At 40.2% G+C, this 27,783-nt stretch overlaps 1 pseudogene; it reads left to right on the plus strand.

The window, feature by feature from the left end:
- LOC113242312 (60S ribosomal protein L10a-like) overlaps window positions 1–18,063 on the plus strand; it is a 26,987-nt pseudogene extending 8,924 nt beyond the window's left edge.
- Window positions 18,064–27,783: the final 9,720 nt, after the last annotated feature.

Raw genomic sequence — 27,783 nt, forward strand, 5'->3', positions numbered from 1 at the left:
AGTTCAATTTTTTTTAGCTGTTCACCCACGAAGGCAGTAAGGCTGACATAATTACCCCCTTTTAATTCACAAGAGACATGTATTTACCTATTTGTTATAAGGCTTTTTTCATGCTAGCATGCTGTTACTGTGACAAGACTACTTTGAACACACAGTAGGTAAAATAATATCGTCTATTGCACAGCAGCCTCGATAGCTGAATGTTAATTTAACCAGTAAAGACAAAGTAATTGTAACAATAAGAACTCCTTTCTTCTGATGAAGTTAAAAATGGTACTCAAATTGCACTTGTGTGGTTCATTGGCTTAGTAATCACTGGAAAAAATCAAACAGTGCAAAGCCTATTTGCAAAGCTGCAACTAGTTACTAGGGATCCTAGTTGAAGATTTCAGTGTAGAATCAGTGTAGATATTAGCGGCATACTAAAGTATTTGGCACCTGGAGTGGATTATTTTTAATACCTATCACCTCCATGTGACAAAATTATTTTCAGTGATAATCATGAAAGGAATAAGAATGATGTCCAGAAAAGGAGTTCAGGTCGTAAAAATTGTCTTTTATTGGCCATATGTATATGGATATTTGGGGAGTTTGTTTTTCTTTTTTTTTTTAACTGGCATAATCATGCCAGTGGGGGGGGAAATAAAATGAAATATTTATTACAGAACAAATAAAAAATACGAATACTTATAAATCACATTGATGCATTTTAAAAGGGCGAATTTATACCTACATAGTGGTCTGTCACAGTAATGGGTAATAGCATTACGGTAACTGATACAATTTTAATAAAATCAAAATGTCTGCAAAAAGTACAATTTAGACAACTAAATCATACTATGTAGCGTTCTATTTCCTTGAGTTATTCTCTACTTTAAAACAAATGATTAACAATAAAAAGAAGTATTATTCAAATTTAGTAAAAGATCTGATGTTTGAGATAAGATTTACACTTCTCAAGCAGAAAGTTCACACTTCAGATTTAGTATGTTGTCTCACTGTTGTAATAAAAAGCTTCCCAGAATGACTGGATCGGAGTGACTCAAGTTCTGTTTCTTAATCTTTAAAATCACTGTGCTGAATTATTAATTTCAAGTATACTGTTTAAACACAGGATTATGTAGTACCATGAAGTTGGAGATAGAAATTGCCTTCAAGGAAGGCTTTAACAATCTTCAACTGCTATTGCTATGGCAGTCAAATGGATGCAGCCAAGTCCATGTGTGGGGGCTGATGGTATAATTGGGAGTTCTCCAAATTAACTTACATGCAAGATGCATTGTTTATTAAAGGACAGATTATCAAAATGTGCTAATCTGTAATTTACATATATTTTATTTCAGCTCAACCACAGTAATTATTTAGAATTTAGACCAATAAGAGGCAGTTTTGGAGAGGATTGTTTTGTCACTAACTTTGTTTAGAATTGTTGGCACATGACAATAAAAAGCAGCCCAGTGTTTGGTCAGTTTTAATATTGTGTTTAAGCTTCTCTATAGACAATGCCTAGAGCAGGAGGTGACCACCCTACCTTCAACAAATGACAGCACACTTTCATTTCGTCTCCGCCTACAGAACAGGCTTTGTTTTGTGCCAGGTACATCAACTGAAGAAAACATCCAGAGATGTTCTGCACCGATCTTAACATGTTCATCAGTATTCACTTAGTGAGGAGAACCAAGGGTTAATTAGTAAAATTAACAGTTATTTAATAACTGTGTGTCACCGCTTCCCAGGGCCATTGTACAACATGATTAGTTCTGCATCATATCCTACCATTAACACTATAAAGCCTTTTCAAATAGGATGGCAGAGTGAATAAAGCTTAGCGAAAGACCAAAGGTGCAATTTCTGACATTGAGAGTGTCCTGTATCTTGAGTTATAGGGCCTGCATACTACCTCTCAAATCACCACATCAACCACTCTCTGGTCCTCTTACTCACTTGGTCCCTCTGATACAATGACTTAGCCCATGTCATTACCTCAAGATTGCAAACGGGGCATCATGAGTTTATGGGCGCTTCTGTCTTGATGAGGACACGTTTTCAAATCTTTTTATAAAGTCACGAGATTTTTCTATCCCAAAACTAAAACAAAAGACAGTGCTGGTGGCTGTATAATCATGACTATATCACTTATTGTCAGTTTCTTCAACCAAAAAATGTGGGAAGAAGGCAAGATGACTGGATGATCTCTAAGGTCCCTAGCACCTTCTATATTTCTGTTGTACGTATGAAATAAATTTTACATAAACCAAATTTTATCATTTCTAGGCACATAATTTTGGGAAAAGAGAAGAGACAAATCGTTAATAATAGGAAAATGTGATGGCGGTGACAGTGATCACAGGACTCGTGATTAGGAAAGCAAGTTGTGGAGTTATAAAAATCTTTCCCTTATGGAAGTTTTCTGATTGGGTTTCTCTCTCTCTCTTCCCTTTCACTTTCCCTTATGGTTTTTGTTGAACCATGGCCCACAATCCCATACCCTGGGGCTCTACTTAACAAATGTTAACAAAATCACAACAATAAGTAAAATATGTAGTATGTCAGTAGTGATAAATTCTTTAGAGTTAAAAAAAAGGGAGGGAAGAAGAATGAAGAGTTCTGGGGGACAGAAGTGGGGTACAATTTTTACAACAGAATAATACACAATTGTCATAGAAACTGAAGGCAGACGTGGCAGGAGGCAAGAGTGAAGCTTCTGGTAATCAGGAAGAGAGAAGCAAGTGCTATGAAAAACAGCTTTTACACCATTCAGGAAGTGACCTTGCTTGTCATGAAGCAGCAAGCGTCACAAGGACAGGCGAAGGTATAATTGAGAAGTGCTTTTACTTTTCAAACTCAGTATCTTCATCGACACTAAATGATTTTAAAACAGCTGTGGTGGAGTGTCTGGGTGGCTCAGTCAATTAAGGGTCCCACTAGATTTCAGCTCAGGTCATGATGTCGGGGGGTGGGGGCGGAGATCAAGCCCCACGTTGGGCTCCACACTGAGCATGGAGGCTGCTTAAGATTCTCTCTCCCTCTGCCCCTCCCCCCATGCTCTCTAAATAAATACTAATAAAAACCTCCCTTAAAAAAGTAAAACAACTGTAATTTCACAAAACACCTAAATTCTGACTGCAATTGCAAACTACCTTCTGAAACACCAGCAAAATCCAGACACTAGGGATAATAATGCTTGAAACAACCTATCCCAGGGAATGCTGTTTCTCAATAAGATATAGTCCGCTATTTGACTGGACATTTTTCTGTTCAGCTTTCTATCAGTAATTATAGGATTTAAACTGAGAAGTTACCTGGTTCCTGGAGGTGTGAACTCCAGGGAAGGGTGGTGAGAGAGGCTTCTGTGTTGAACCCATTCTGATCCAGAGTTATGCCAAGGGTGTCCTGGCAGTCGTGGGGTATAAAACAGGAAAAGTCTTACACTGGAATAGACCTTTGGTCAAAGCTAGCTCCGGGGAAGAGGAGTTGGCCTTCATCTAAGAACTGCTTTGTCCTGCCCAGAGACTTCCTTGTGCTACAGGTGGGGCCTGCTGGACAGTGGACAACCATTCTTCAACAGCAACTCCATGTGGCAATAAGAAGCAACGGCAGTACATTCGTGTGATCAAGGTCAGTATTCCACTTCGTGGGGTGGAGAAGTTGGACCAAGCAAAAGCCTCTTGTGCTCTGGATAACGGGAGTGGTGGGGCACCTGTTATCTGTCCCTATTTATCCAAATATTTATGGATGATTTGTAAAGCGGTTCAGATACCTGCATCCCCAAATTGCAAAAACATCTTTTCCTTCTTAAATTGAGAGAAAGAAAGTGAACTGTTCACTCTCTGTCACCCAAGTAAAGTTTAAATCTTGATCTCCAGAGGGAAATTTTGAGTATTCATTATACACAGGTATTTACTTATGCCATACAAATGCGTAATGTTCTAGGCTGATTCTGAATGTAGATCATAATAACCAACATTGTTAAGCACTTACTGTTGATTAATCCTTGGGCATTTTCTCTTTTAATCCTCCCAATAACCCACGGAAGTTTGGTACCTCCATTTTGTAGAGGAGGGAAATGGGAGTTTGGCGAGATGGTATCTGGGCACAGGGCAGCCAGTCTCAGGAGCTCCCTTCTCTATACAGGGCCTCCCAGGAAGCAAACCTGATTCTTTGGCAGTTGGAATAAGAGACCTCACATCTCTTTTCAGCACCACCCCCACAATTGGTCTCCTTCCTAAGACAGGTAAGAGTGAAGTTACTCTAAACACTGATTGCTAACATTGATCCAGTCCATTAGGTCAGTGTGACCATTTCTGTGCTTCCACCTTTTATAACCCTCCCTTTTACAAACTGTACCATTCAGTTTATGTGTACTTTCCAGCAAGCCTGGAATGATACCTTATCGTCAGCCAGTAGATAAACTTTTAGTCCCGACTCCATTTCCACAAGCAAATGACTCACTAAAATTTCATAGTCAAGAGGTGAGAAACATGTAAATGTAATTCTTTGAAATGTCTCCTTTGGGTTCAGGGAACGTACATTGTAGGGGCTAATTGTCAGAAAGTTTAATTGTTACCCTGTATCGAGCTTCCCTTGTGTGCTGGGGCACACCATAGGTGCTAATAGTGAGAAAATTTGACTGTAGCTCTGCTGAGCTCTCTTCATTAAGCTAATGGAACATTTTCCTTTCATTTTCTCCCTAGGGTGGCTGTAGGAGTACAACCTTATAATTGTTGCTCTTACTGTAATTGGAGGTAGTAGGAGTATATATAATCTTATTGTCTTTCCTATGTGGCGGTAGTTTATTTATGACCTATTGATAATTCCCAGCCAGCAGCAGAAAACTCAGTGAGTATTACATTAGCATTCCCTCCTAGGAGAGTGCCTACCAAACAAAGACTATCATTAACCAGAAGGAACACGTACTAGGGATGGCCCATCATACCAAATATAAACTTCGTTACTGCAAAGATTGACCCCTCTGGGTATCATGGGTGTTTCTTTTTTTCACTAAAATTAATGAAGGCTTCATCTTTTCCTTTCTTTAGATGTATTAACAAAGCTTCATGCATCTTTTTTGGGAGGCTCTCAAAGGCCACTGCACATCTTCAAAGTAACAGGGAGTCTTATTTGGCTTTTGAGGTCCTTGGAGTACAATGGCCGATGAGAAAAACATCAAAATTTAGGATCCACCACCCTGATTCAGGGCACTGGGGTGTGCTGAATACAGCCTAAGTTCAGCAGGACCCTCCCCAGAGGAGGGATGTGGGGATGCCCTAGGAACCTGTTGGCAATACAAATGACGAGGTCTGCTAAGGCACAAACATCTGTATTGCCAAATCTTGACCTCCTACAGTATATTTTGATGAAACAACCTTTTAACTATCTTTTACAAGCTGGAACGTTTTTTAGGACACAGAGTATTCTCTGAAAATTCTCTACAACCTATGTGTTTTGTTTGGCTTTCATTAAAGGGTCACTGTAGAGAACTTGCATATTAACTATTTTGCTGTTTAAAATAGTTCCATTGAAGGACTGTCCTTTACTTCTGAACAGAAGGTATCTTCTAAGGTCAGTACACAGAGCTCATAAATACAAACAAGTTAGGCTGGCATCCATGAGAACATAGAATTACGTATCCCACCCCCACCAGATTATTGAATATGTAAGAAGTGAATGGTGGACTGGATGCATAGTCAAATATCTGAATGGTCAAAACTTAAAATCTGCAAATTGGCATTTGGTCAAGTAACTCTTATGTGGCAAGCACAACACTAAAAATCTTCACAGAGATGATTTTGTTTTATACCCCTGTAGTGCAGAATAACGGCCTCCAAACATGCCTGTGTCCTAATCCCTGAAACCTGTAACTCTCTTACCTTCTATGGCGAAAGAGACCTTGAAGGTGTGTTTAAATTAAGGATCATGGTATTGAAAAATTAACCTGGATTGAGCCAATGTAATCACCAGGATCATTTTATGAACAAGGAAAGAGAGTCAGAGTCAGAAAAGAAAATATGACCACAAAAGCAAAAGTTGGAGTAATGTGGCCATGAGCTAAGGAATGTGAGCAGCCTCTGCAGGCTGGAAAAGGCAAGAAAATGGATTATCCCTCCAGAGACTTGGAAAGAGTTCAGTCCTGACAACCCATTCAGGACTTCTGACCACCAGAACTGTAAATGATGAGTCCGTGTTGTTTTTAGCCACTGAATCTGTGGTAATGTGTTATAACAGCCATAAGACACTATATAACTCTCCACGGTTTCACAAAACAGACTCATCATCTCCATTTGACAGACAAGGAAGCTGATATTTCAGGGATTCAAGTGGTTTAGCTCACCGTGCTTCCTCTCACAATGCAGGGGGAGTGTAGCTGGTTTCGAGTGGAACTGCATTCTTTCCTGAAGCAGATGGGTTCTCCCAAGGTAATGGACAAGCTGCAAAATGCATGCATTAGGTAACTCACTGCCCGTCACCCTTTTGTCTTCAGTCATCAGGTTAGATGATTTACTTATTTATTTATTTGAGAGAGAGGGAGCGTGCACGAGTGCGGGGCGGGGGGGAGCAGTAGAGGGAGAAAGAGAATCCCAAGCAGACTCCCCACTGAGAACAGAGCCCAGTACAGGGCTTGATCCCAGGACCCTGAGCATGACCTGAGCTGAAATCAAGAGTTGTACACTTAACCAACTGCACCACGCAAACACCCAGGTTAGATGACATTTTAATGAGCTTAGCTTAGTTTTTTATTTTCTAAAAAGTTGGCAGTTTTGTGAAGATTAACTCAGCATTTCTGAAACCAGAGCTTCTTGTATTGCTCCCTCTTTTGGCAGACATTTTCCTTTGTCTCACCATTTAAGTTTAGACTCAAAAACTATTTATACCAGGAGGGAATAAACAGTTTGTGAGGGGAAGGGGCTTAATGTGTTTCCCAATTTGCAATAGTACATTCAGGTAGGGTCTTAGAGAGAGATGTCATATTCCAGTTTCAACTTTGCAGCCCACATAAATGGAGAGCATACTTTTGGATAGTTGATGGTCATTTTCCATGTCCCTAGCATCATGGTTCCCTGGGTTCTGCAGCAAGTCTAGATATAAAGGTCTGAGGCTTTAGGTTTGTTCTGGTTTTAAGCACATTTGGCTCTACAGAAGATATGTGTTCATTACACATCTCCCCTAGCTTGGGAGAATAGTCTTCCCCTTTCTGTGTGGTCCAAGTGAAGGCAACCCCATGTGACCTAGGCATGGCCAATCGTAGTACAGTATGTTAACTCCTGACCTCAGTGATTGGTTCAGGGATCAAGAAGGATGGCCCAGAGTTCTTAGACCTTTACTGCCAGAGAAGGAAAGATGTTTTCTCTTCCTGGGAAGCTATCAGAGTAATATAAGCCCATGACTCATGCATCTTATGGCCATTTTTACTGAACATTTGAGGCAGTCATCTGCTGCAAGAGAGAGCAGCCAACGCCCAGGAGCTGAGAGTTGACAGAAATTCCAGTATGTAAGCCAACAAAACGACCTTTTCAAATTTAAGTTAGATGGATACAGATTTCTCATTAAAATAGTATATGTTTTTAAATTTAATTTTTCAGGTGGCTCAGTCGATTAAGCGTCTACTTTCGGCTCAGGTCATGATCCCAGGATCCTGGGATGGAACCCCGCATGGGGCTCCCTGCTCAGAAGGGAGTCTGCTTCTCCCTCTGCCCCTCACCCTGTTCACGCTCTCTCTCTCTCTCTCTCACCTGCTTTCTCTCTCTCTCAAGTAAATAAATAAAATCTTTTAAAAAATTAATTTTTCAAAAATGGGATATCATACCTAAAAAAATGGCACAAAGCAAAAGCCTCCTTTCCAGGTTGTCTCATCTGCCCATTCCCACCCCATAGGTTAACAATGGTCATTCTTAATTTTATGTGTAGCTCTACAGATTTTCTTCATGCACGTACAGGCAACTATAAAAATACATCTGTATTTTCTCTGTTTTACCACAGAAAGTATCATATTAGACATACTCTTCTCCAACTTGCTTTTTTCACCTAGCAATGTATCTTGTCAATTTTCTCCTGTCAATAGATAAAGACCTTCATCCTTTACGCAGCTAGATAGTGTTACAGGATCCATTTTATCAGAAGGATCTTAGAAAATCGGGTTGGTTTCGAGGAGTTAGGTCAACTCTATATGAGAAAATAGGGTTGCTCCATGGCAAAGAATATACAGAATTTCTAGGCGCCCTTCTTAGTAGATCCAAATCTCCTTTTTTCACATATTAACAAGCTTACCGTTCCCCAGAAATTAACATCAAAATTTAGGGTGACAGTTGCCATGAAAATTATGAATGACCGACCCTATATAATCTTGAAAAATGAATCCAGGATAAACAAACTGTGGCATAGGTTGGAAATCTACAATTCAGTTTGGTTCACAAACTTTTTGTGTTTTCTTTGTACAGTGTTTAAAATTTTTTTAGCTACTTGCTAATATTTAAAAATGTTATATTGGGCCATTTCATATTAATATGTTAGTACTTAATTTATAATATCATATTTCAATATTTCATATTAAATACAGATTTCTGGATTCCCTGCTCAACTTGGACTGCTCATCCCCACCGGGCAACAACAGGCTAAAGTCCTGTAGCAAGTTCCGGGTAGGTGCTCAATGTAGGACTTCCATCTAAAGATGGCAGGTTAAGCATACATATTTTCTCTGACGCCCTTACCAAAAGTCATAGAAAGTGTCATATTAGGATGTTTTTGAGGAGGTTTTGTTTGTTGGTTTTTTTTTTTTTTAAGAGCTATAAAGTCTCAAAGGCGATAGGAAAGATGATAGCAAGACAATGTTGGAAGCTGGAAAGCCAACAACAGGCACCTCACCTAGTAAACCAGAGAAAGTTGAGTCTTAAGTCAATGGTGAGAAAGCAAAAACCCCAGCATGCTTTGCACAGTGAATTTCTAAAGCCTCAGGAATTGATGGCTTCAGAGACTTAGGAAAATGTGTATGAAGATGAACTGCAAACAGGAAGAGTGGTAGAAGGATGTAACTAGGTCCCATCCCTCCTTCTACCTGGTGGAAAACCAGTACCTGATTCCCTTACAGAGCTAGGAGAAAGAGAGCCTCTGGACTTGGGGGGAGGGGAGCCTAGGAGCAGTTACTAATGTTGACCCTATATTGAAAAGAGGAGGATGAAGTGAAATATGTATACATACTAAATGTTGAAACTACTACCAGCACGCCTCCCAGCATGGCTTTCAGAAAATGGGCAGCTTTATAAACTCAGGGAGGAGTAATAAAGGTTCTTCTTTGGAAATCTGACCCTACCAAGAAAAGTGACTGAGAAATACTTATGTTGGCTGGGAGTTCTCGTAAACAGAACAGCCTGGTCACTCTGCAGCGAGACCGTAGTCATCAAGCCTCCCAAGCTAACCAGAGAACTTCCACTGAGCTCTTAAGTGAGCCATTCTTAATTACTATCGAGCAGCTAGGGATTCTTAGATATCTGAGGGAGACTTCCAACACAAAAGATAAAGTCCAAAATGAACTGAACGAAAAAAACAAGTAAGTTGCAACTTGGAGGAAACAAAGACTACAGAGGGACATGAAAACTTTCTAAAAAAGCTATCATTAAAATCTTCAGAGAAATAAAAGATGATATTGCATCCATGAAACGGGATTCCTTTCTATTACAAAGGAATATCCGGAAAAATGTAAAAGAAAAAAAGTCTTGGAAATTAAAAGTATTATAACAGAAATGAGAAATTCAATAAATGGATTAGAAGAGAAATTGAGAAACTCTCCCAGAACTCAGATTAAAATACAAATAGAAAATATAGGAGTAGGCTTAAGAGAAATACAGGAGAGCCAATACCTGAGTAATAGGATGACAGGGAAGATGAGGTAGAAATCACCAACAAAAACATTCATAAAAATTTCCCAAGATTAAATGAAGAATGTGAATTTCCACATTGAAAATGTCCAGTAAATTAATAGGCTCCTAAATTTGAGACTTCAGAACTCAGAGGACAATTAGAAGATTCACAGTGTTTCCAAAGCGGAAAAAAAAAAATCAAGATTGAGAAGCAGATAAGACTTCTCTAGAGACCACAAGAAGCTAGAAGAAAATGGAGTATTTCCTATAGAATTCTGAGGGAAAATAATTCCATTCTGGCATTCTAAGCTCAATCAAAATATCACTTAAATGAGACATGTTCAGAGATTCAGGTTCCCCAAAATTTGTTTTCTATGTATCCTTTTTCGTAGTAACTACTGGAGGAGACCCCCCAAAAAGGGGGGGTAGACAATTTTAAAAACTTGGAGTCCAATGGAGTGGGAATCTCACACATTCAAGAGGCAAATGGAGTCCTCGGAATAAAAGCAATCAGATACCAATGCCCTCTAGTTATGTCAGAATCACAGTTCTAACCTGTAATTCACAGCCACGCACATCCGCCATGTTAACCATTAGCTTAATACAAAACACAAGACTTCTTCAAACCCAATTTGCATTATGAACCCTAATATCCAGAAGGGTGAAAAATTTGGAGTGTGAGATGGGAGCATTTTTCACATATTATTTGTGCTTTTTCTTAAAAAAAAAAGTCAGTTTTTCTGTATGAAAATTTAAAACATGCTGTCTAAAGGAATGATTAGTCCTTCTGTCACATTTTCCTGTTTCCCCACTCTCAGCTTCCCCCAAACCTATCAAGACCTACGTAACAGAAGTAGGATCTTAAATACCTTTTGTTTTTTTTAATAACCTTTTAATTTTAGAATACTTTTAACATATAGAAAAGTTGCAAAAATAGTAGAGAGTTCTCTGATAACACCTCATTCAGTGTCCCCTATTGTTAACATCATATAGTGACTCATTTGTCATGACTAGGGAATTAACATCAGTACTTTACTATTAAGTAAACGCCATAGTTATTCTGTTTCATTAATTTTTCCCTGTTCTGGGATCATATTGCAGGATATCACATTATATACATGTCTTTTTAGCCTCCTCTGGTCTGTGACAATTTATCAGACTTTTCTTGTTTTTGATGACTTTGGTTAATTTGAAGTATGTTGATAAAATATTTTGTAGGATGTCCCTACAATGGGTTTCTGATGTTTATAATCATGGTTAGACTAGGGATTATGGGTATTTGGGAGGAAAACCAGGGAGGTGAGTGTCATTTTTGTCACATCATATCTGGGATACATGCTATCAGTGTGACATCACTGATGCTATTAACCATGATGAGATAGGCCAGATAGCATTCGCCACATTTATCCATGTAAAGCTAGTATTTCTTCTTCCCACACTCTACTCTTCAGAAGCAAGTCACTAAGCTTAGCCCACACATCAGGGGTGAAGGATGAAGATGGGTGGTGAGTATCTCTATAAACCATTTGGAAATATTCCCCTCTCCCTTTTTTATTTGTGTTTGTTCAATTGTGTATTTATTTTATACTTTGGATTATGATCTAATCCCGCCTTATTTATTTTGTTGCCTCAAGTTTTCCAGGTTTGTCCATTGGTAGCTCTTCTAGGTTGGCTCCTGTTTCCCTTGGTTATGCCTCACTTCCTGTTTGTGTTTTGAGTACTTCCCTACTCTCTGGCATTACAGGATCCCCTGAGTTCATCTTGAATACTTTCTCCCTCAGCCCTATAATCAGCCATTTCCCCAAGGAGCCTGGTCCCTTTTATTAGAGAATATCACATACCCCTAATTATTGCTGTGATTCTTTTTTTCTTTTCCTTTTAGGACTTCACCCCTCTGTCAACATAAGAGCTATTGGGAATATCAGGGAAAGAGAAAGATTTTGATAACTTTCCTCAGGATTAATGTAGACTTAATTTTTAACACCTTACTCTAGCTCCTTACAAGACAGAGACTATATTAGTTGTCCCTTATCCTAGAAGAACAGTATTAGAAATTGGAATTTTCAGTCTTAACCTTATACCCTTAGAAATATTATTTGACTAACATTTTACAATCCATCTGAAGCATGCTAAACAGGTATTCCAAGAATTAGATTCAATGATACTACATATTTTAAGAGCAGGAACCCCATAAATACATAGGATAGTTAACTTCTTAGTCTTTGCATTTTTATTAGGACTATCTAACAGATTTTATAAATCCCATACTCCGAGTTGTTCAGTGTGTGCATAGCTAGTGTCATTTTTCTTTTCTTTTTTTTTTTTTTTAAAGATTTTATTTATTTATTTGACAGAGAGAGGGAACACAAGCGGGGGACTGGGAGAGGAAGAGGGAGGCTCCCAGCAGAGGAGCCTGATGTGGGGCTTGATCCCAGAACGCAGGGATCACACCCTGAGCCGAAGGCAGACGCTTAACGACTGAGCCACCCAGGCGCCCCAAGTGTCATTTTTCTTAAGAAAAAAAAAAAAAAAAGATGTTTTCACTCGACACATAAAATGAATAGCCAACACTAAAATTAAAAAATTATTTTAGAGACAGTTAAATTAATCTGAAATCTATACTATATAAATGTGAATTCAAAGTTAATTGTATTCTTTTTCCAAGACTCTATATTTGCACTTACAGATACAAGGCTCAACTCAACTGTCTGTGTCAAATGACTTAATCTGGTCATTAGACTTATGGGGAGATTTAAGCATTTTAGTGAAAGGGGACAAATACAATATTCTTTTGTTTAAATTAAGTTTTGCAATTCAAAGGATTTGTTCATTTGGGCCTTCAAGTTCCTTCTTTCAACATGAGAGAGTCTTGAAGGTAGAATCTTTGCTTGAAAGGCTTTTGCTTTTGAATCTAACTTTTACTTTGAAACTAACCAAAAAGAAGCTAAGTGTATCAGAAGCATACCTAATCTCCTAGAAGTCAGCATTGCATCCAGTGTATTAAAATTAAAACCTTTTTTTTCCCTCCTCCCTAAATAGGCATCTGGTAATAAAAGGCCAATCATCTGGGTTAGGATAAAACAGGCAATGTTTTTCCTTCACTAGTTCATTTGGAAAAGTCGCTTTGCTAATTGAGAAAAATTTAATGAATTTTACTTGTATTAAAATAAAGGTGATTGGCAACAATGTACTCATTTGAGAAAGTCATTACATTTATGTATTGTGTTTTCATGTAAATACTTTTGCCAAATGTATTAGCAAGGAATATAATATTATGGTTCATGGTTCTTGTAGTATCTGAAAAGAATAATTGTATAACTAATCAATGAAAACAAAGTAAATGTTCCTCTTGGGTTTGTACAATAAAAATGGAATTAAAATTACTCAGGCTCAAAAATGCAAATGCAATGCATCTCTACCAGTAGAAAAATAAAGTTCTAAAGGCAGAACTTGTATAGTAAGGCCAGTATTTCAAGTCCTCTGAGAGTCTTCATTTGATTCCAGAACTGATCATTTCAAAATTCCCTTCCATACATTTTTATAAAGTGATCAAATATTTCACTGTTTTTAAAACAAAATTATCATTCATTTTCCTGAACAGGCTAACTGGTATTCAGAACACATTCTGGGGAAAATTAATGCTAATCAGTTCAGCGGCAGCAACCAAAATAGCACTGTAATGTATTAGACAGTAACATAAGATTAAATTCACATTAAACTCAAGAGCAAATAACCCATATCAATTTAAACAGATTAAATCCTGGGAAAGGGCAAAGGTTAGAAATGATCTGAAGGATAACCAAATTGTATTGAGAAGAATTGACCTTATATTAGACAACAGCACCCCCTACCGGAAGCTTGAGGCTGCCTGAACAGGCCTTCTTGGAGGCTGCTGGGAAGGAGAGGCAGGGGGAAAGGAATCCGCGAGGATGCTCAGACCTCCACCTGGCAGGTAGGGCCTCCATGGAATTCAAGGGCATCATCAGTCCCAGAATCATTTCTTCTCTATTGTGTCATCACAAACCTTAGGCATATCACCTAGAATTTTTGTTATTTCTCAACTGCAGGTGAGCAAGACATGGATTCTTAAGGTTTTATTAGTAAACATTTACAGTGCCTTTTTTTAAAAAAGAAAGGTCAAATTCTGTGATAAATATTTGATATGAATAAGCAGTATCTCTTCATGCAATGATTTTAATTAGGCCTCCTCAGAATTTCCCCACAGTGCTCAAAATTATTCCTGTCCTTGGTGGAGAATGTTTCTTAGGGTGCTTTGACCTACTACTCCAACAAGCATGCTGGCTGTATTTAATACATCTGTACGTGAATACATATGTACACACCCACAGCGTATGTACACACACTGTGCAATCTGTGGTTCGAAATGGAGCCTAGAAACGCCTTGGTAAGGTGGCAAGCCTTCAGCATCAGTTTGCCCCTTAGGGTTCGGGTTTATGGCTTTTTTTCTGTTATTCTTCGGGGAAGTAAACATCTTTAGCGATCACAAGAAATATGAACACTCCTGAGAAATAATAAAAGCAATCATTTGACAGACTAGCCATCTATAAGACATCCTCTTTTTAAAATTAATGTAAAATACCCAACAGTCTTTTGAAGTCAACAATTCAAATAAATATTTAAACTGGGTTATGTTCTATAACTAAAGGACACCTCAGTCAAGCTGACTTGTTAAACGTGTTTAAATGCCATAAGCAATAAGTATAGTAATCAGAGAAATAAACTGAAGACAAATCAGGAGACATCATTTTAACAGATGGGGGCTGATACGTAGAGTGACTAGGGGAGAAAAGGAAATAGAAGCAGGCACTAAAACCAGGTTTGGCTTGAAAAGAAGCAGAAACTATTATGAAAAATGATCATGGAAACAGCTCTCGGCTTTGCATTTTTTTTCTAAACACCCACCCCACCACCTCCAGCACCAAATGCTTTCGTTTCGTGACTGACCTGAGAATGGTTTTTATAAAAACCTACCAGGGAGGCGCATTACCCAACCAAATGGATCCTAGCTCCGAGACCGTGTTCATGTTCCCAGCCAGACGAGAGGAGAAGGTGACTTGCCCTTCCTCGGAATTTTTGAAGTGTGTGGAGGAGGCCAGGGCCAGCTCAGTTGGAAGGTCCTCTGTTTAACCCTCCTGCCTAAAATATGGAGTAAAATCATTTTAGAAAGGAGTTAAACATCTCTTGGCAGTTGTCTGCAAGGTGGGAGTGTTCATTTCCTGAGGCTAGAACCACTCAACACATTCCTCAAAGAAACAAGATCAAAAGTATTTGAAATTACAGTTTCCTGTGGGGGAAAAAAGTCAGGATAGAGGAGACCAGGATCCTAACGCAACGCGGCTCTGCTGTGTGCCGAGTGTCATATAACCTCCCTTACTTTCTTCATCTGTAAAAATGAAGACATCTAGAAAATTTTCCAGCTTTGATAGCAAAAGAAATTTTCATGAGGATATAGTATCCAAAAGAGACTTGATCTAACAGTGCTTCATAGAACTGTCATTGTTCTAGAAGAGAATGGCTTCACAGAATCAAGGAACTAAAGTTAATGGCACACCTTCCCTGGATTTACCCATTCGTGTATTTAGTCTTCAATAGGTATGTATTAAGGGTCTACTATGTGTCTGACTACAAACCAGAGAATGGAATACAAATTTGAAAAAGACCCAATCTCTTTCCTCAAAGAACTTGCAGTTTGGTAGGGAAAGAGACAAATAGATGTGTTTTCACAGCATAGGGCAAAGAGTCCTCCACTAGCATAAACCACAGTGCTGTGACAGCATGTTTGGAGGAGCCCAGCCAGGCGGGCACAGGGGAAAACTATCACCAAAGGATATGTGGAGCAGCAGGATCCAATTTCCACCTTACACCATAAACGGAAGTTAGCCACTAAAAAAGGGGCTGGGGAGTATGTTAAGCAAATTGAGCAGCCTAGAGCAGGGAAGAGAATACAGTTTAGGCAGGTGGGGCTGCTCAGTGTGGCTGGAAGGCAGGGGTGTGTCCAGAGAAGGGCTGCAGTGGGAGCAGAAGCATGCCCTAAAGTGCTAAAGGAAGAAGCTCATTCTACCCAGCGTGAGGGTGAGCGTGGGAACAGAATGGAACAGAGTGGAGGTTTTTCAGGCTGGTGGCAAGAAGACCAGTTAAGAGCTTGTGATAAGGAATTGTACCAAGGCCACAGCAGTGGAAACAGAAGAGAAGAAATTTGCAAATATTCATAAAGTAGAATTAACAGGGTTTAGTGACCGATTGTGTTTGAGGGCGCGAGAGAGGGAGATGTTGAGGATGACTTCCAGATTTCTGGCTTGGATGGCTGGTGCGCTGGCAGCAATGCAGGATGATCAGTTGGGGCTGGGGGAAATGAGCAATTCTGTCTGGGCCATTGGCCGGTGAGACGTTCAGATAGAGATGTCTATAAAGATTCTGGAGGATAACGGAGAGATTAGAGCCAGAGATACGAATTTGGGAGTCATAAGAGCATTGTCCAGGATAGTGTCTTCTCAAGGTCATTGCCTGGAGAGGAACTGTCTGCTTCCTTCTACCACCCACTTGCCTAAGTACTGGAAAATCTTGTGGAAGGCTTCTGATTGGTTTGGATGGCATGCCGAACCCTGTGGCCGAGACGGTAGGTTGCCTTGGTTGGCAGCCTCGACGAGGGCCATTTACTTGGAAGGATTATTTCCCAAAAGATAGAAGAGCACTAAGCAAAGCAACAAATGTTACAACAAATGTCCCCCAGTCCACTTCTCTTTTCTCATTAAATATTCAATAAATATTCGGCAAGCAAATGATATTCTCAACATATATCCATAACCTTTAAAATTTTATTCTGTAAGCATTTTAATAAATAGACTGAAACTTTCCAATTCTCTCTACCAAAATGCCCAGCCAACAGGGACCATTAAAGAACATGCTGATGAAGAAGGTACCCAGTTACCCCAGGAATTAAATCCGTTGTATCTATATAAAATGAACACGCACAGCCATCTGAGAGAGAAAACCAAGGCAGTGTCTGTAAATACGTGACTTATATCCCCGCAATTAGGAACCCCCACAATTCCAAACAAGGTGATCTGGAAATTGTGTTTAGAAAAGGGTAGTGAATTGGACGGTACCAGAACTGGAGATAGAGTGTATGAACTGTTTAGGAAAGAGAGTGACCCCTCTGAATAACAAGGCTCCATACATACTAACATTTTACCTGATTCCGTGTGTTAGTGACCTCTGAGTTTTTTGTTAGTGGTAGTTGTTTGACTATAAGAAGAAGATGTACCAGTTTTGCAGATGAAAATGCACCATCTTCCTAGCAGTTATATTTCTCATTGCCAATTAGAAATTTTGTATTATGGGGCACCTGGGTGGCTCAGTCGTTAAGCGGCTGCCTTTGGCTTAGGGCGTGATCCCCGCGTTCTGGGATCGAGCCCCACATCAGGCTCCTCCGCTGGGAGCCTGCTTCTTCCTCTCCCACTCCCCCTGCCTGTGTTTCCTCTCTTGCTGGCTGTCTCTCTCCCTGTCAAATAAATAAATAAAATCTTTAAAAAAAGAAGAAATTTTGTATTAATTTGGCCGCCTCTGCTGTGAGTTTAGTTATGTGAGCTGGCATCTCCAAATCCTGACTGCTTAGGTGGCGGTAAGTTGCACAAAACCTCAGCTTTAAAAGCCATAGGAAAGTAAATGCCACCTTGCGGGACCCTCACGCAGAAGGCTTGCTAACCCTCCAGCCATCCACTTGGACAGGACCCCTGCAGGGTACCTTCTATAATAGTTGAAAGGAACCCCAACTGATAAGTCAACAGATAATTAGAGACCACCCTAAACTTATGTGTGGTGTTAGTCAAAATGGAATTCCTAGCTGTTGAATGGCTGAAATGTGTCAAGACTAGCTCTAGGTATGTTATGGAGATGCAAAAAAAGTATGTAAAATGTCTTCCTTGAAATCTTGTATGTAACAGTGTGTACAGTCTTATTTGTAATCAGACTGAATGTTTGTCTTTCCAAAATTCAAATGTCAAAGCCCTAATCCACACACAGTGTTACGGTATTTGGAGGTGGAGCTTTTGGAAGGTGATTAGGTGATGAGGACGGAGCCCTTACGAGAAGGGAGAAGGCAGCATCAGACACCGTGTCTGCCAGGTTTTTGACCTTGGACTTTCCAACCCCCGGAATGGTGAGAAATAATAAATATTTGTTGTTTAAGCCATCCCGTCTACGGTGATTTGTTCTAGCAGCCCAAGCTGACTAAGACAGCAAAGAACTGGAATTAAACATTCAACAGTCAATAAATAAAATGTGATCCCAATTGGCAAAAGCATATAAATGAAAAGACTGAAGAGCTATACATGGAAACATTCACGGACAAGATCAGGTGTCTTTTTTTAATAATCTGCTTTGTTCTTTTATGGATTTAAATTTTTTTCTATGGTGAGCATATATTTTATAATCGAGACGCTTTCATTCCCTATTAATTCCTAAGAAGAAACTTCAATATTATTGTATAAGTCTACAGAATCCTCTCTAGATTTTATTAGTTCCAAAGAAGGTAGGCGTTCTTAAATTGAATTTTTAGAGGAAATGCAGTTAGACGGTCTCTTTGGTTTGCGGAAGACTTAATTTGTCACTCGGCTTGCACGTATTTGGTCCCTCATTCAGAACACAACCAATAGAGCAGCCTCAGCCCAATTTTTCTTCATTACCATAGCAACAAACGAGCGGCAGAAGCACAGAGCCCCTTCCTTCTCACGTACGTGGCCTCTTGTTGTTCCTCACCTACTGTCATTCATTGCCATTGCCTTCTATCCTTTTTTTTTTTTCATATTTTTTCATCTTTCCTCCCAAGGAAGGTCATGTGTGGGGGGAAAAAATGCACGTGACTAATCAAAATGACCTGAATTCTAAATGTCAACTTGTTTTCTCTGTTTTATACTCTTCAGGGATCCTCCTCATTCACCCTAAGTAAGGAACAGATATATCTCTCCTGGGAAGCTTGTCTAATCCCGATTTCTGAATGCAGATAATTTCGATATTCAGAACTTAATTCAAATGAACTTTTTATTGAAGATTTGATTGATTTATTTGAGAGAGAGAGAGTTAGTGAGAGAGCAGGAGCAAGGAGGAGAGGGAGAAGCAGGCTCCCCACTGAGCAGGGAGTCCACGCAGGGCTCCTGGGATCATGACCCAAGCTGAAGGCAGACGCTTAACCGAATGAGCCCCCCATGTGCCCCTCAAATGAACTCTTAAGTAGAAGGAGAAAATGAATAACGGGGGAGCTGCTGGCAGTAACCGCGTTTGACTGGACTTTGTTCCTCTCCCCTTCTCTCACCTCCTCCACACGAATACACAATAAATCCATGATTTATCTGGGGAGCTGTGAAGAGATGAAACTATAACAAGAACCACCACAGGTACTTCAATATTACTTAAAATCAGAGATGTAGACGTTGTTGTATTCCACACAGAAGGGTGTGCAGGTGACCTTGCCTACCACATCCACTCTGGGCCCCTTTTTTCCTATGCCCCTTTTTCCCTCTTATGAGTTCTGACTTTTGTCAGGTGTCTGCTGTCTTTCTGGAAGCCATGTCTGTTGGACATGTCCAGCCCTAAATCTAGATGGTGAGTCTTGATTGATACAAGCTAATTATGGCGGTGCCATTCCTTTGCCAGGATTGGCCCAGGCATGGGGCATGCAATGCTTCTCTGGCCCATAAGGCATAAGGGGAAGTCTGCTGGTGGCTTCTGAGAAAGGTGGTTGAGAGGTACGAGAATGTGGCAGGGACTGCTTCTTGTTGCTCACTGTACATGCTTCACTTAGTCCATAGTGGTAGAAAGTCTAGCTGGGCACATGGGCATCCAGATTAAAGAATACATTTCTGACCACTTTTTGCAGCCCCTTGTGGCCTGATAAGTTCTGACCAATAGGATAAAGGCAGAAGTGTGATGTGGCAACTCCTGAGAATCTTCTTTATTAGACAACTGACATATGCCCTTTACCTACTCTTTCTTGTTTCCTTTATTCTGCTAGGGGAAAGGTGGATGTGATAGCTGGAGATAAAATAACCACTTGGGTTGGTGGATGACCTTGGAAATGGAGACCATGTCAGGAAGAACAAAAAAGCCACATCTGAGCCACTGTTGCTCTGGGTTTTCTGTCATTTGCAGTCAAATCAAATACTAATTCAAAGAAAGGGATGACCTATTTTCAGCCTCTAGATGTTGTTGTGTCTAGACGAGATGTCTGGAACTGCTGCAGCTGTTGTGCAGCCATGAAGGAACTCAGCCTGAAGCCAAAGGCAAACTTCGGGATGGCAGGTGATAAGACAAAGCTGTAGAGTCAACCAACCCTCCAACTACCTTCCTGTGGATTCTGTATTATGGGAGAAAATATTTTTGTTATTGTTTAAGTTACTGAGTTGGTGACTTCCGTTTCTTGAAGCTGAAAGCAATCTAGCTGATACAGAGTTTAATGGTTTCTAATGGTTGCAAACTACATGCTCCTTCAGCAAAGACGTAGCTAACCAAAGATTAGGAAGAAACAGAATTAAATATGAAAAGTTGAGAAAGGTGTGTCATAAAGCATTTAAAAAATAGAAAATGAGGGAAGAAACCATAATCTCACCAGTCCAAAATCACCAAGATGATAATTTTGACCTTCTGGTCTTTTAAAAAAAAGTTTTATGAACAATCACATACATTTTTTACATACACGTAATCGAACTATATGTTTAACTTTACGTCTCCCATTGAATACAAATACAAACTCTGATCAAAGGACAAGAAGCAGCTACCCAGAGACTCTGAAAAGTAAAAAAAGAATAGGGGCTGCCTGGGTGGCTCAGCCGTTAAGCGTGCCTTTGGCTCAGGTCATGATCCCAGGGTCCTGGGATCGAGCCCCTCATTGGACTCCCCGCATCGGGCTCCCTGCATCGGGCTCCTTGCTCAGTGGGAAGCCTGCTTCTCCCTCTCACACTCCCCTTGCTTGTGTTCCCTCTTTTGCTGTCTCTCTCTGTCAAATAAATAAATAAAATCTTAAAAAAAAAAAAAGAATAGGGCAGATTAAGGAAAGAATTCAGAGTTTGAAAAATAAAATAAAATTTAAAAACCCCATTAGGTGGTGGCAATTTTTCTGCTGGGATTTTTGTAGGGCTTTGGCCTTTTGTTTTTTTGTTGTTGTTTGTTTGTTTTTGTCTTTTTTTACTTCTTGACCTCTTAGCTTTTACGGGAGGGGGTGCCAAATCAGTGAAATGCTCTCTCTCTGACCAGAAGACTGGGAGGAGGAATCCCTGCGAGCTGAAAAGCAAGGGAAGAGTCTCATTTTTCTATTTACTATTTTGTCTCCCAGCCCTAACCTGAGGCCAGTCGTGGATCTGCACTCTCGTTGCAGGAAAGGGCCTCCTATTATGTGAAGGGTGTGGAGGAAGCCTCGTTATTTTTCTTTCATTTTTTTTTTCTCACCGCTTCCCCCTGCAGGTGGGTCAGTGTGTGGGCCTGTGATCTCCTTTAGCACAGGGGGCTAAAACTCTTAGAGAAAATCATCCTTACACCCAGAGGAGCCTGAGAAAAAGACCATGGGAACTGAAGAGTAAGAAGAAAATCTCCGAGAAGAGAGATCTGAAGAATGAACCCAACTCTGTGAGTGAACGGACGCAAGTCCTAGGCTCTTCTCCAAACACAGTGAAGGCTTTGAGAACCAAACTGCTATTTGGAACCACTGTCCGCAGAAGATGAGCTCGAACTTTGTGATCTAAACCTATGCAGGCTGATAACCTGCTGGCTAAATAAAACCAACATTCTCTAGATATGTTAACAGGACCCAGAGAATCACAACCTAGTATTTAAAATGTGCAGGATACAATCCCAAATCACTTGACATACAGAGAATCTTGAACTCTGACCAGCTCTCGCGAGAAAGACAATCAACTGATGCATCTCCAAAATCATCCAGATGTTGGAATTATAATACAAAGACTTTAAAGCCACTTTTATAATGAATCCCTATGAGATAAAGGTAAGTATTATTAAAATCACGAATAGAAAGAAATGTTTTCAGCAGAGAAATAGAAAGCATAAAACAAGAACCAAATGGAAATCTTGGAACTGAAAAATATAATATCTGAAATTTAAAAAAAATTAGTGGGTGAGCTCCATAGCAGAAGAGAGATGGCAGAGTAAAGAGTTAGTATACCTGAAGGTGGGTCAATATACATGATCCCTTTGGAAGAGAGAAAAGAAACAGAGCAGGGACCTGAGGGACAATACTGAAGGTCTAACACTCATGTAATTGGAGTCCCTGAAGGAAAGGAGAAAGCGATTGGTGCAGAAAAAGTATTTGAAAATATAATGGCTGAAAAGTTCCCAAATTTGGTGAAAGATATAGATTTACAGATTTCAAAAATCTCAATGAATGCGAACAGGATAAATTTCAAGAAAACATGTCCAGACATAATCAAACTACTGAAAACCAAAAGGTAAAAAGGCCATGACAGGAAAGGAGTTTCAACACGTGACAGTTGATGGCGAAATAGAAAGATGGAAACAAGACATTCACTAATTCTCAATAAATTCTGTGGTCCTACAAGGTCACCCCCATCCTCCACATTGCATGAAATTCAGTGCAAACTGTAAAACCCCCTGATGTTTTGTGGCTTGTGCCTGCTTCTGGGGAATCAGACCCAAGTCCTGCCTCAGCTTCAAGGAGGGTGAGAGAGAGAGTGACCTGTGCCTTGTCACCTCTGATTCCACTCTCTTTCATTTGACCTTGCCCCTGCCTGCTGTTCACTCTCTCCCCTCTGTCCTTTGTCCAGTGGGGACTGAGCAATGTGTTCTGCGGGACAGCCGTCTCAGAAAAAATTCAAACCTGAAAGCATATTAAACAATGATGTTTTAGATAAAAAATATAATATCTAAAACCAAGTGTAGGTATTGAAGCATTTTTTCCCCTTTCATTAAAGTGTTTCTTTTCTCCTGCTTTTTCTTTCTATCTTTTCATTGTGCTTGAAGTTCAGAAACTATATAATTAATGCACATTGGAACACTGATTATACGTTTCTTTTTTTTTTAAAGATGTTATTTATTTATTTATTTACTTATTCGACAGAGAGAGAGACAGCCAGCGAGAGAGGGAACACAAGCAGGGGGAGTGGGAGAGGAAGAAGCAGGCTCCTAGCGGAGGAGCCTGATGTGGGGCTCGATCCCATAACACCGGGATCACGCCCTGAGCCGAAGGCAGATGCTTAACGACTGCGCCACCCAGGCGCCCCTATACGTTTCTTTAAACAAATTTTATCGTTACATTGTGTTGGCATCTTTTTATTTCTTGCCTCTTCTTGATTTAGCTTTCAGCCTACCTTCCAGACAGTGTAGTGCCACCTTTTAGTCTGCTTTCTTACGGATAGAGATACCCTCCTTAGGCCCCTTAAGATTGTGCTTCTTAAAACAGGAGATTTTCCCTCCATTTAAAATAAGACAAACAGCTATGTACTAACACTCAGAAGTACTCTTTGATTCACTTATTTGAAACAATAAATTTCACAGCAAAGATTTCCATTTTTGTTCTACTCCACATCTTGCCAATTTGGCCTCACAACCAGCAAGAAACTTCAGTCCGTTGTTTTCTTCTGTCTCCTCAGGGAAGACAGAAACGCTTGGTTTTTCAACACAGGAGGTGGGGAGCAGGGCCCAGAGAGGGCCTGGCTGACGTTGGCCATCCCTGAGCTGTTTTCTCCCATTCCGCGAACTAAAGGATTCCTGAGACTAGATGCCAGGCCTCAGCTAATCACGATGGCTTCCCTCTACTGCCAATGGACAAAGAACGTGAGGAGGAATTGAAACGGAGAAAACAACCCTGGATGGGGAGAGAGCAGGTTAGCGTCATCTTTACGGCAAACTGTTCATCAATCCCGAAGAGGGGCTCTAAACTACTGAGAAGGCCAGGTCACCCTTGGGATGCCTCTCTCCTTCCTAGTGGAGTGGATTTTCTGATCATCACAGCTCATGAGAGTTGCTCCTTTTCAAGTGACAGCCTTTGAGTACTTCTCTTTAATCAACTCCAAGTAGTGCTTATTGCAAGATAACACTAAGACGAAGAATAAAGTTTTAAGTATTTTCTATGTTTTAAAGTGTATATGATGATTGATTTTTCTAAGTGTGGTATTTATGCTGTTTTAAAAACAGTCCTTACATCTGTTACTAAGGGAATTCAGACAATTCTGATGTTTAAATAATTCATGCTTCTTACACATTTTATTACTTGTAAAGCATTTATCTGTCGAAAGTGCAAAACATTTTTGTAGATACCAAGTATAATTTTTAAAAATGTAATTGTTTCAGAATTTAACTGTCCAAATAATTCTTAAACTGGATATGCATAACATAGCAATGTGTATGCAGATATTTGAACTGTTCATAAACTTCAAACATAGCAAACTGAAGATTATCAAAGTTTAAAAAATTATCTTCGGTCTGACACAGCTCGCAAGGTGATAGCTTTTTGTCTAGCCTAAATATTCCTCCTAGTTTTGTAGAACAGAGCCTAGAAAACGTTCACAAATAAATAAAAATAAAGGAGCATTTCAGGCATGAATAAAAATGGGAAAAGAATGGAAGTTGTTACAAACCTTTACCAATGCACTCATGCTGACAGCAGCATAACAAAGTGGTAGAAAGGTTTGTTGTGATCAGGATATTGCGAATCGATGAAAAGCCAGGTAGGTACAGAGAGAGAGCTCAGCGGCACTATGCCAAGAAGACAGAGCCTGCGGTCCTGTGGGGAGAGGCAGCGCTCAGGGCAGAAGGGCAGGGAGCCCAGGGGAGTCTGCTCTCTGGAACGCCAGGTTGTCACCTAGAGAAACATCCATCTCCCTTATTACCCCACCGTGCTTTTCTGCCACACATCAAACACCAGATGGACAGCCAGCTGTCAGAAAACACTGTCTGCTTGCCTCCTAAATGGGGGTCCAGTGTGTGGAAGGTACCGTTTTAGAGGCTTGTACTTTCATGTGAGAAGAGCTTGTAAGGCAGCAGGAGCGCGGGGTAGGGGTTACGTGCTGCAAAAATGTTCAGAAACATCAAACGTGACACTCTCTGCAGAAAGGTAGACTCCAGCTTCGGCTGCCGATTCCTTTGGCTCAAGCTGAGTCAAGTAGTACACAAAGCATAGACAAAAGGCTGCGAACGACTGGCAGTCGCCACGGGGTACGACAGCCCAATGCCGGCTAAGCCCAGACATTGTTCCTTCTCTGCAGAAGGGCGGCCGCACCTGCGTGGAGCGGAAGCGTGACCACATCTGCAAAACCGCGCAGTGGGCGGCAGGACTCTGGGCGCCCCAGCCCCTTGCTTGCGTATGTGTTAGAGAGCTTATTCGGATGCAGATTTTACTCCTCAGGCCTCAGTTTTAAGCTTGAGCTTTTTTTTTTTTTTTAAATGAACTATAAAATGAGGCATGGCACACTGTTAAAAATAATTTCTTCTTCAGTAACTGAAGCCCAGGGCAGTTTCCTATTTCCAGAGGCATATGGAATTAGCCACATGCCTCTCATATTCGTTCTTCTATTTCCCACATTACTCGTTGACAACCCAAACTAATCACTCTTTCAATTCTCCATTTACTCTTTACTGCGGTGCGAATCCTCACAGACCACCGTTCTGAGTGTCTTCTGCCACTTGTCATGGTATATCAACTTTTTAAAAATAACATTGTTTTCTTCAAGAAGTAAAAAGCATTTTCTTTCCTTTAGCATTATGGGTGTTGAAAATAAGATATTCATTGGATCGTAAAAACTGTCTGCCCATAGAGTTTATTTCTTTAATGAACATTTCTTAAGTGTGTATAAAACATCCTATTACCTAAGAATGAGGCACCCTTTACTCTTTCCATTTTATAGAAAAGGAAACAAAGTCCCGTTGTATGATTCCTGCAGACCCCTACCATGTGGCGGGGCCATGAAATATTCCAGGAATATTATCCAATAAGATGGTTTAACTGCTATTATGTTGTTCTCTTTCAGTACAGGAAGAGCACCAAGAAATCTGCTCATTTCAATCCTTTATGGAATGCAACATTCTGGAAAGAAAAAACACTTCTCTCACCCCCTCCCCTGTTGGGTTTTCTCCTGTGCTAACAGTGGGACAGGATTGCTGAGCACCATTCACAGCTCTAGTGTGATCCTGGGCATCTCCAAGGCAGGGCCTCCCCGAGTGGGAGACGTCGAGGGGGGACGAAGCCCTCAGCACACACGAAGAGCAGACACAAAGAGAACTGGTCTGCCACGTTGTGCTTTCTCTCTTCTTTGTGACTGTGTGGTTCGAAGATCCTCCTTACCGTCAAGTATCTGTCTACTTCTATCCAAGTGTGTGGCTATTTTTATGTTCACAAAACACTCTCTTCAAAAGTCGACCTTCAAATATCCTTGAAGGTGGAAAGGCAAACAAACGGGCTATTGTTCACTTAGATGACATGAGGCGCCTCCCAACATTGGCTCTAATCTGCTAATACCCTGTGGCAGGTGGACGCAGTCAAAAGAATTCCCACGAGAGCCATTTTCTCATTTGAACAAGATGGAAATGGCACTGGATTAAGTTCGAATATCATCTGTGACTGGAGCATATAAAGACATTAAAGAAGTTGATAATACTGTGATGACTACCGTTGCAACTGTGACCCTCTCTTCAAATCCACCCCTCTAGCCTATTCCCACCACTTGTTAAGAAAATACAATGTGAAAGGGTCAGCAGCGTAACTTTTCACAGTAGAGCTAATAACCTACATATGTTTAGTAATTCACTCAGAGGCCAATTTAAAAAGATAAAACAAGTAAAAATGATACCGGGGTTGTTTCATCTCATGGTCAATCACGCAATTCCTCATTATTGACACGACAGCCAGTGTGAGACATGCAAGTGGCACCAGGGACCGTGGTGGAAGGGAAGGCGCCGGAAGATACAAGGGGATCACTTGCCGTAAATCATTTCTATGGAAATTCACAAGTGGATAATTCCCACACAAGGTGACTTCAAGAACAAAGTAGTAGATCTGGTTTCTGAACGCAACTTACCAAATGAACATGTAAATAGAAAATGTACAGATCTTGAGTAACAAGTATCGCCGTGCTGATGAGACAAGTTCTTGTAACTTGAACAGTGATAAACCAATAGACTCAACACAGCTGTTCTCAGATTTTATAAAACCAATAATCCGGGGGGAAGGAACTGATACCACTGTCCCAAGGAAAACATCACAAAGACAAACAGACTTTAGTTTAGGCAGAGTTTGAAAAAGTTAAATGAAGAAGCATAAAAAGTTATCTTGGTAAGTCTCTAGTTTCATGCAGACAGCTCAGCAGAGAATAAGGATATGTCTATGCTAACAGATAGTTATTAAGTACATACTGTTATGCATTTATAGGTGTTTAAACCAACGAGCAATTGTAAGGAAAACATGAAAATATGGAATACGGTATGTCTGGTGTCTTAAAATTTAGCCTTTATTATATAGCAAACACAATTTTAAACTTGATTCCTTATTAAATCTTTATTATCTCTGCTCCATTATTATGTTCTGAATGACATGTACAAATTAGGGAAATAAAGAAAATAGCCTGAGTAGTATAATATATCCTGCAGCAAAACACGATGGACGGTGTTATAATGCACAGACGAATATGCCATAGTTACCAAGGAAGACTTCAAGTGGTCCTATTCAATGGGAGAAGGAAAGAAAACATAAAAGAGTCCTGATGATGAAGATACAGATTTTCCTGAGGTAGCGGTATTCCAGAGAATAGAACAAGGGAGAGTACAACAGTGAAACTGGACTTAGTGGAAAAAAAAAAAAAAAGTAACATTTAAAAAACAACTTACTTGAAAGAAAGGGAAGGAAGAGTCTGCAGGTATATGGTTGGTTTTCTTCAGTGAAAAGAGACTTTTAATT

Source organism: Ursus arctos, unplaced genomic scaffold (assembly GCF_023065955.2).
Source record: "Ursus arctos isolate Adak ecotype North America unplaced genomic scaffold, UrsArc2.0 scaffold_25, whole genome shotgun sequence".
Taxonomy (NCBI): domain Eukaryota; kingdom Metazoa; phylum Chordata; class Mammalia; order Carnivora; family Ursidae; genus Ursus; species Ursus arctos.